Below are 10436 nucleotides of genomic sequence, written 5' to 3'. Positions count from 1 at the left end.
AGGCTGGAGTGCAGTGGTGTGGTCTCAGCTTACTGCAACCTCTGCCTCCTGGTTTCCAGTAATTCTCCTGCCTCAGCCTCCTGAGCAGCTGGGACTACAGGCACGCACCACCAGGCTCAGCTAATTTTTGTATTTTTGGTAGCGACAAGGTTTCACCATATTGGCCAGGCTGGCCTTGAACTCCTGATCTCGAGATCCACCCGCCTTGGCCTCCCAAAGTGTTGGGATTACAGGCGTGAGCCACCACGTCGGCTGGGCCAGATATTTTCTAAAAAATGTACATGTGCTGATATGTTTGTACTGAAATTACAGAATAAGAACATTTCACATGGACTGGCTAAACTCATGGTTTTGTTAATTTTTACAAAAATCAGTATAACTCTTCCATCTTCCAAGCAAGAAATATCTTTCTGAATTTTAAGATGTTGGAAGAAAGAGGTTTTCTATGAATGATATTAATAGACCCAAATATCTTTTACAGCAGAGTTTATAAACCACTTTGTGGGTCATTAAAATTACTTCCTTTAAAGCAGGGATCATGTGTGGTATGCTTCTGGATTTCCTCTGAGTGCTAACAGTGCCTTAGCTAGAATAAGTACCTACAAATAAGCTGCAAAAATAGCTTTCTGTTGTTCACTGAGGCGCTGAGTGATTATAGAAAAGTGGCATGTATTTATCTTCCCTTATCTATCTTCTAATGTTGAGCTGGCTTACAGCTACTTTAATTTTTATTGAGCAACCACTATCCATTTTTATAACATATACTGTTATCATTAATTCTTTTCTTAAAAAACAAGAATAAAAGGAATTATTTTTACTTACCACACTTTTGACACCCAATGTGTGGGTTTTTTTCTTATACTAACTAATTCTCTAACCCTCTAGACACCAACTGTCCCACAATTCATTTCAACCCCTAACACTGACAGCCTGGAATTAGTCCCAGACTCCACAGACTGCCCCCAGTTCAGATGCCAGTCAAAAGTATGAGGTCCCCAGCTTACCCACACTTTTCAACTTGGCTACAAAGGTTCCTGTACTGCTCCACCCCCATGGTTCAATAATTCACTGGAATGACTCACAGGACTCAGGAAAACACTTTAGTTTATTATTATTGGATTTATTATAAAGGATACAACTCAGAAACACCCTAGTAGAAGAGATGCATAGGGCAAGGTATAGGAGAAGGGGCTCAGAGCTTCTGTGCCCTTTCTGGGTACGTTATCCTCCCAGCACCTCAGTGTGTTCATGAATCTGGAAGCCCTTGGAATTTTAGGGGTTATTATGAAGGTTTCATTATTTAGGCATGATTGATTAAATGATTACCATTGGTGATTAACTCGATCTTCAGCCCATCTTCCCTCCCCAGATATTGGAGGTGGGTGAGTTATAGGGTAAGATAGAGAATGGGAATGAAAGTTCCAACAGTGTAATCATGCCTTGGTCTTTCCTGTGACCAACCCCAATCCATAAGCAATCTAGGGGTCCTGGTCACCAGTCATCTTATTAGCATATAAAAGACATCCATCAATCTGAGATTCTGAGAGTTTAAGAGCCGTATACCATGAACTCGGGACAGAGACAAAATATTTATTTTTTATTACAGCACATAATAATCCCTAGAAATACATTCATCAAGATGGTCTAATGATTTTATTGGTTTGTCTGTGTGTATTTACTTGGCTATCTAGTACTTTTTCAAGACATTGAGGAAAGGGCCCAGACTTACAGAAAAATCTTAGCTTTTTCAAACATTATTTTTCCCTAAGGGCCAAAGTAAACCTGGCATAATACCTAAGTAAGAGTGAGAGGAAAAACATACTTAAAGAAAAAAAGCACTGCCGGGCACGGTGACTCACACCTGTAATCCCAGCACTTTGGGAGGCTGAAGTGGGTGGATCACTTGAGGTCGGGGGTTCAAGTGATCAAGATCAGCCTGCCCAACATGGTGAAATCTCATCTCTACTAAAAATACAAAAATTAGCTGGGTGTGGTGGCAAGCACCTGTAATGCCAGCGACTCAGAGGCTGAGGCAGGAGAATTGCTTGAACCAGAAGACGGAGGTTGCAGTGACCCAAGATTGCACCATTGCACTCCAGCCTGGGTGGCAAGAATGAAACTCTGTCTCAAAAAAAAAAAAAAAAAAAAAAAAAAAAAAAAAAAAAAAAAAAAAAAAAAAAAAAAAAAAAAAAAAAAAAAAAAAAAAAGAGGCACTGCTTTTAAGGAAAAAGCAATGCAGAAGGGCTGACAACTATTTTTTTCACTTACAGTCTACCATTCTGACACCTATGTCTGCAGTGGACACTGGTGGAGGTGAGTTGGCAGTGTTGGATACTGAGGTTTTTCTGGCTGGCCCAGAGAGCAGTCCTGGCCTTGAGGGAGGATCCATGGTTATGGGCCCTCAGTGGTCAGAATTCACCTATAGGTCCAGGCCAGGGACAGCTGTTGATGGTTCACAGTGGGAACCAGCCATCTTTTAGGTAACCAGGCAACTGTTTATTGTCTAATAAGCTGTTGTTGATACAATTTAAAACCATTTTTCTTACATAATTTTATAAGTTTTTTATGGCTTTACATAACTTTTATCTACTCATACCATGCACAAATGAAATATATATTGGTAGATTGCAAGAATCAGTATGTGGGAATAGAGGCTAAGCTTGAAAATGGTTTCCTTTCTGACATATATATGATATTGGCTACACTCAAATAGATGGGAGGCTTTGACATATTTTAGCCAGAAGACTCTAAATGTTTACTCCCATTACAAACGAGACCAAGAAAATGCTATCTTTGGATGATATTTTACAAACGATGATGATTGCCAAGGTTAATTTTAAAAAATCTAATAGATACACTCAACACAAGAAATTTTGTGGAATATTTATTTTCTATCCACATTAGTCAATGCATAGTTATGAAATTAAAATATTTCTCTGGTTCTACAGAACCTAATCACATTTCAAAAATAAAAGATACCTTTATTTCAAATATTTCTATAGCTGGGGCCATTAAAACTTAAAAAATTTGTAAAGTACAACTTGTAACCCACAATGTACATATAAGATATTGAGCATTATACAAATGTTTTACTGTTTTAATTTTTAATTTAAGTTTTTAGAGTTAGAGGTCTTGCTATGTTGCTCAGGCTGGTCTCAAACATCTGGACTTAAGCAATTCTCTTATCTCAGCCTCCTGAGTAGCTGGGACTACAGGTGTGTGCCACTGTGCCTGACTATACACATTTTTAAACCTCAAAACATATGAGTTGTTAGAGGAACAATTTCTCATGAATTTATAATTTTTTTCTTTCTGCATAAAGCTGAGTTCTAACAGTACAATAATCACATTTTCTTCACAAAGAAAACTTCAAATTTTATGGATTATAGAAAATGTCCTAAAATAATTTTATTGGATCAGTTTTTGATTCTTAAAAAAAGTTTCTTACTTCTGGAGATTCTTCTTTTATTTGTTGTACTCTTTATATCAATTTCATGATCTACAAAATGGGGATAATAACCATATTTAACTCATGGGGCTGGTAGAATGATTAAATGACAGAACCAACATGAAGCAGTGTTCCTAGCACATAACAAGCAGTCACCACATCTTAGATTTTATTACTGTCAGGCTGTAGGAGGGGATGGCCTCTTAGATCCCTTTCACTGCCTGTGTCTCCAGTGGCCAGATGTTGGTTAGAAAGCCCCGTAGCCTGGATAAGTCAGAGTTTTAGTAGCTGGAAGCAGCCTTCCTTCATGTTCAAGTTGCCTTATAGCATTAACCTGAGGAGATGCTGAGCATGAAACAAGTTAAGGGGCAATCTCTAGACACTCACTGACCCCAAGAGGGGCAAGTTGGATGTCTCAATGGTAGGGTTGTCAGTGAAAAACAGGACACCCAGCCAAGTCTGAATTTTAGATAAACAGTAAGTATTTATTTTTATTTTTTAGTGGTTCTTTTAAAAATTATATTTATTTATTTTAACTATAAGTTCTGGGGTACATGCACAGAACGTGCAGGTTTGTTACCTAAGTATACACATGCAATGGTGGTTTCCTGCACCCATCAACCCATCATCTACATTAGGTATTTCTCCTAATGCTATCCCTCTCACTGCTCCCCATTCCATGACAGGCTCCGGTGTGTGATATTCCCCTCCCTGTGTCCATGTGTTCTCAACAATAAGTATTTTTAAGTGTAGGCATGTCCTTAATGGAATATATTAAAAATATATTATACTTTACTACAATTATTATACTAAAAGTACTAAGAAATTATTTGTTCTGTAACTGAAATTCAACTGGGTATCCTGTATAGCACAATGCTATTTGGTAAAGATGAAATGTGGAGAGAAGCAGGGAGCAAGAGTAGAGGCAAAAAGAGGAATTTGCAAAGGAACAAATATGAAGAGTGAAGAAGCAACAATAAAATGTCTGGGACAAAGAAATGCTCTCTAGATCTAAGGCTGATGAGTGTTGCTGATGAGAATTCTTACCACAAAAACTTTCTCTTCTACACAATCTCCCTTGTTTTTATGATTTAGATTTGTAGAACACAGAAATCAGTGGACTGGGGTGGTAATGAAGTCATCGAGGCAGCCAAGGTCTCCAGATGGATCAAAGGGAACTTTCTGTCCCTTGGCCATCAATCCACATGGGCATGCCACAGAACTTTGCTGGCAGGGAGGCAGGACAAACTTCAATTCCAATAAGTTGGAAGGTCAGGAAATGGTAGACAAGAATATTTGGGTTTATCATAAACATTCCCTGCTCCTTTAATTCTTCTTCTCTTGCTTCTTAAATTTAATATAAAAAGATAGAAGAGGAGTATTTTGTTTGAAACACAGTTTTTGGACAAAAAGTTCAAAAACAAATATCTTTTCCTGAGGAAAACAAACTTCTGCTTCCCTTCTAGAGCAAGGAAACACATCACAAATGTGACAGTGCTGGTGGAATCATGGGTCCGCTGTGTGTTTGCTTGTAGAGTGGTGGGGGTGGGGGCCAGTGGGTTGGGCTCACGCAAGGGGTTGTTATTTCTTTTCCATTTGTCACTTTTGACCCCAGAAGTAATTTTACAGAAATCTTTGCCAGAGTTCTATAAATCCCCTAAATATGAACTTGGTCTTAACTCAACATGCCACGTTACAAGAGGCTCAGATAATTTCCAGTCTGAACAGTTTCTGGTCTCTGTTACCAAAGTAAAGTTTTTAAAAGTACTAGGGATGCCTAGGGTGAGGCCTAATTACCTCCCTCCTGTGTGAACAGGGACTCCCCTTAGAAACAAATTGGCTCTTGGGCTACTCACTGCCCTTACTAAGTCAGGAGATGAGACTATAAAGCTGGAAGGGGTGGAAAGATTGGCAGCCTCTCTTCCTGCCTCCTTAAATCAAGGAAAAATAATATTAGTTAATGTTTGAGGATCTTGGCTTACAATTCCATGTCCAATATATGTACTCCTGCAGAGTTGAGCTTGTTAAAGGAGAAGTAGGGGAATGCAATTGACTAAATCCACATTGGAGTGCCAAATTCTTAGAACGCTATGTTCCTTATTCTTCAGTAATCTCTTGGGTCATCAATTATCATAGAGAAGATCCCCCAGCTTCACAGTGCTACCATCTGTTTAGGGACTGCAATAAATAATGCTGCTGGAACACCTACGCTGGAATGTTAAGGGAAAGGACAACAATAAGACTCAGTTCTTTGTATCTATTCTGCCTCTGACCTGCTCAGTGGGCAAGAGCGAGATGGACAGGTACCTAGTTATGTGGGGGTCAGAATGCAGTCATGCCAATGGTAGAACTCTGCTAAAATGAAATAACTCCTTGTTTTACTTCATTCACACGATATTTTAAAAAGAGATTTCAAAAGGAGACAGTTATGGGAAAATTGATTGAACAGGATCTTAGGGGAAAGACCTAGCCTCATGACTCCAATTTCATGTTTATTAGTGATGCTGTAAAACTCATAATGACTCTATGTTTTATTTTCGTTATATAAAAATGGGACTAATAATATTACATCATCAGATTGCTGAAAGCATTACATAAAATAATGGATTTGACAGTGTTGTCCATATAGAATGGGCATGAAAAATTCAAGGCATGGTAAAACCCTGAATGGCCGCTGCTTACTGTGGACATTTGACACTAAAAGGGGGCTTGCACCAGTGTACCAATCCTGAAAGATATCCTTTTCATGCTCAAGGCCAGGGAGGACTATAAAATCCCTCCTCTTACTGCAGTATCTTAAAGAGTGTGTACTAAAAGAGAGGGACTCTTTTACTCCATGAGCATACAAGAACTGGATATAGAAATAGCCTATTTTTAAAAATTCCTGTGCTTCAAATATGAATTCTGAGCAATTGCAAAGAGAATTTCCTGCAATTAGAGTGAAAATACAGAAGTTACAATACAAGGAAGTGACACTTATTCAGATGCCCCATCATTTGCTCGCTTTTCAGTTATTCCGCTAACATGGGAGAGAATAAGACATGGAAAAGGGATCAGCAAAAAGTCCAAAGCCCCTGCTTTTGCTACTCAAAGTGAGATTCCTGGATCAGCGGCATCAGTATCTCCTTGGAGCTTGTCAGAAATGCAGAATCTCAGGTTCTGCCCCCAGATCTACTGAATCAGAAGGCACACTTTAATATGGTCCCCAGGTGTCCAGTGGCACATTTCAATTTGAGAAGCACTGGCCCCAAAAATGAAATAACAGAATCTGAAGGGGACCAGGGCAAGGGTCTTTTTCCTCAAGCAAGGCTGCTGAGGATTTCATTAATTCTGTAGTAAGATAAGACTTAATCTGTACATTATTTGGAGTTGGTGGGCTTTGCCTTTTATCCTCTTGGGGATACATTCCAAGGTAAAGGTACATTTTTGATTTTGGCCACCGATAGATAGTGTTCAGATGGACCCAAATCTTTAGTTTTCTGAGACAACTGGGCATATTGGGTGAGCAGTAGCCTTAATAGAAGCCTGCCCCATCCTAATGCAGTGCCACCCAGATATAACACAAGCTACGAAAGCACTTTGCAAATTATTAAGGACCATAAGAAATGTTGAGTAGGAATATCATCAAAGCACTGTGAATCAGGAGGGAGACCTGTAAGGCAATGTGCTCTTCTTTGTGTAGGCTGACTTTATCGTCTGGGTACAGAAGCAAGCAATAGGGTCTGGCCACAACGATTAAATAGCTAAGACATTGTCACTCTTGGTATTTGACACTGGAAGAGGAGGAAAATGGTTAAAATGTTAATACATCCTCTCATAGTCTTCATCTCAAATAGGATACTGTAGCCCATTTTTAATTGGTAGAAAAATAGTTACCCCAGAAACGGAGGCATATAATTGATCAAAAACACATCAATAACTGAGCTGGGGATAGAACTCTACACAAAATCCTGTGATTCCATTCCTACTCTACCTAGAATTCAGCTCTTACTTACAGCAAAGTTCAGGTAACAGCCTTCAGGCTGCCAACTAATGAAAAGCCTATCTTTTGCTTTATGATAAATATGAATAATATTAAGAACCGTTTTTCCTCAGCTGTAACCCATCTTAGAATAGCTATATCTCAACCATGGCTATAATTATGTGTGTTCATCACCTTTCATTTATTAAATCTCTTTCCTTTTCATCCCGGAAGAAAGTTTAGGGAGTAAAATATTAGGTGTTAAAGAAAGTTCTCAGAATTAGTCTGGGTCCAGCTGCATCTAACATTTAATACGGTAGTTTTTAAACTCGCTGTAGTAAAGAATTATTTTTTTGTTTTAAAAATTTTCACAAGTCACAAACCAATATATTTTTTAAAATAGCAAAAATAAAATAGAAATGCAATGAATAAAACAAGACATGCAATGTCCACTGATCAGGTATTTGGATATTACAGCAATATTAAATTGCTATAAAAGTTCGGAATATTATGCAGCCATCAAAAACGATGAGTTTGGGTCCTTTGTAGGGACATGGATGAACCTGGAAACCATCATTCTCAGCAAACTGACAGAAGAGCAGAAGATCAAACACCGCATGTTCTCACTCATAGGCGGGTGTTGAACAATGAGAACACATGGACACAGGGAGGGGAGCACTACACACTGGGGTCAGTTGGGGGGAAATAGGGGAGGGACGGTGGGGAGTGGGGAGCTGGGGAGAGATAGCAAGGGGAGAGATGCCAGATGTAGGTGATGGGGAGGAAGGCAGCAAATCACACTGCCACATGTGTACCTATGCAACAATTTTGCATGTTCTTCACATGTACCCCAAAACCTAAAATGCAATAAAATAAATGGGAAAAAAAGTTCTAACTTCTTATGTTCTTATTTTTAATATCTGCAGTCACTTCATAGCAGTCTGATAAGAAACAGTTTCAAATGGGCACTGGTCTAGTGGATATGCTATGACTTATAATGCATAACAAAGTGCTCATGCTACTCATTAACATTTACTGAGGGCTTTCTATGTATAGTCTTCACTGTTCTACATCTGGTACATTAATTGCTTCTAACACAATCAAGTGAGGCTGACCCTATTAATAACTCCATTTACAGATGAGGAAACTGAGGCATACTGAAGGTCACTTAGTTAAACCAACATTAAATGCAACTGTTCGCCTCCAGAGCTCATACTTAACACTCTGCACTCTACACTTCCTCTAAGTAGGTGTGGTTCAGGTTACATCTGAATGTTCCCCAGGAATATGTAATACATATTAGGGGATTGGTGATATAGCATGGTAACCAAGAAAAGTTATTACACTCCGATATCTTTAAATAACATCCTGTGGGAACCAGGCACCAGAATAGAGTTGATATATAGTCAATGGAGCAACCCTTCACATTGATTGAAAAAATGAATTTTGGCACCCTCCTTTATTTATTTTTAGTTATTTATTTTTATTGTACTTTAAGTTCTGGTGTACGTGTGCAGATCATGCTGGTTGTTGCATAGGTACATACATGGCAAGGTGGTTTGCTGCCTCCATTCCACCATAGACTATATCTGACATTTCTCCCCATATTATCCCTTCCCAACCTCCTCACCCTCTGCTGTCCCTCCCTTGGCACCCTCAACAGACCCCAGTGTGTGATGCTCCCCTCCCTGTGCTCAAGTGTTCTCATTGTTCAACACCCACCTACGAGTGAGAATATGTGGTATTTGGTTTTCTGTTTTCGGATCAGTTTGCTGAGAATGATGGTCTCCAGATTTATCCATGTCCCTACAAAGGACATGAACTAATCATTTTTTATGGCTGCATAGTATTCCATGGTGTATATATGGCACCCTCTTTTAACACAAACTGAAAAGGTGTTCAAAACTCAGAAAATGTCATACAAATGGCAACTTTAAAGTTAAATTATGACAGATGCTAAAAAGGAACAAGGAGCATTTGGGGAACCAAAATAGCAAACAGCTAGGTCAGGCTCCAGGAAGAAGTGTCTGAGCACCAGCTGTCATCCTGTCACTACTTTCATGTGAGTTGTCAAGGGTCAAGGCCCCCTTACCTCTTGTTCCACAAGAACAGTTTTTTCTCTTTTCCCAGGCTAGAACTTTGGTGTCCTCTGTCTTGCTTGAAATGGGAAGCCAGGCCATGGGCACTTGATGAAAAGCTTTCTTTTTTTGTGTGTGCCCTATGTTTTGAACATTGCTATGTTACAGAAAATAGACCTGGTTCCCCGTGAAGCTGACATTACATTGTCCACACTCCATACTGGGGCTGCCTGAGTCTCTACCTTACTGTGTCCTTACATGGCAGAGCCAGCCCGTCTGAGGCCTCTCCCTCCCTGGGCCTGCTTCATTGTCTCCAAAGCTGACAACAGTGTCTCCTACGTACATCTCTTGCTGATAGACAAATTCCTGAAATACCTTTAAAGACCTTCACATCACCCTAAATGCTGCATTAAGGGAGGACAACTGGTGGAGTAAATGAATAACAGATGAAACATAAATGGTTCCACATGTCAGACTTAACCTCTTCAGTAAGAAGAGGGGCCCAAAACCAAAGCCTTTCTTTCCTTTTCCATGCACTGAGGAGGAACAACAGCTATAGCTACTGCCACAAATGGCTATGATGATTTTCTTTTTATACAAGTGATCACCGTAGACCACTCTAGATTGAAAAGAGATACTCGACTGACGCAATAACAGAAAATCAAACACCTCATGTTCTCACTCATAGGTGGGTGTTGAACAATGAGAACACATGGACACAGAGAGGGGAGCATCACACACTGGGGTCTGTAGGGGGGAAATAGGGGAGGGACAGTGGGGGGTGGGGAGTTGGGGAGAGATGGCATGGGGAGAAATACCAGATATAGGTGATGGGGAGGAAGGCAGCACATCACAGTGCCATGTGTGTATCTATGCAACAATCCTGCATGTTTTTCACATGTACCCCAATACCTAAAATTCAAAAATAAAATAATATAACCCCCCCTAC

The 10436-nt window shown here is 39.6% G+C and overlaps 1 protein-coding gene across 4 annotated transcripts in view; it reads right to left on the bottom strand.

Annotated features, from left to right (window-relative positions):
- The window catches only part of VEPH1 (ventricular zone expressed PH domain containing 1), a 223796-nt gene that overhangs the window by 97439 nt on the left and 115921 nt on the right, over positions 1-10436 (bottom strand). The window lies entirely within an intron of this gene.

This window comes from Cebus imitator, unplaced genomic scaffold, assembly GCF_001604975.1.
Source record: "Cebus imitator isolate Cc_AM_T3 unplaced genomic scaffold, Cebus_imitator-1.0 Scaffold270, whole genome shotgun sequence".
Classification (NCBI taxonomy): domain Eukaryota; kingdom Metazoa; phylum Chordata; class Mammalia; order Primates; family Cebidae; genus Cebus; species Cebus imitator.
This window is presented reverse-complemented; position numbering and strand designations above follow the sequence as displayed.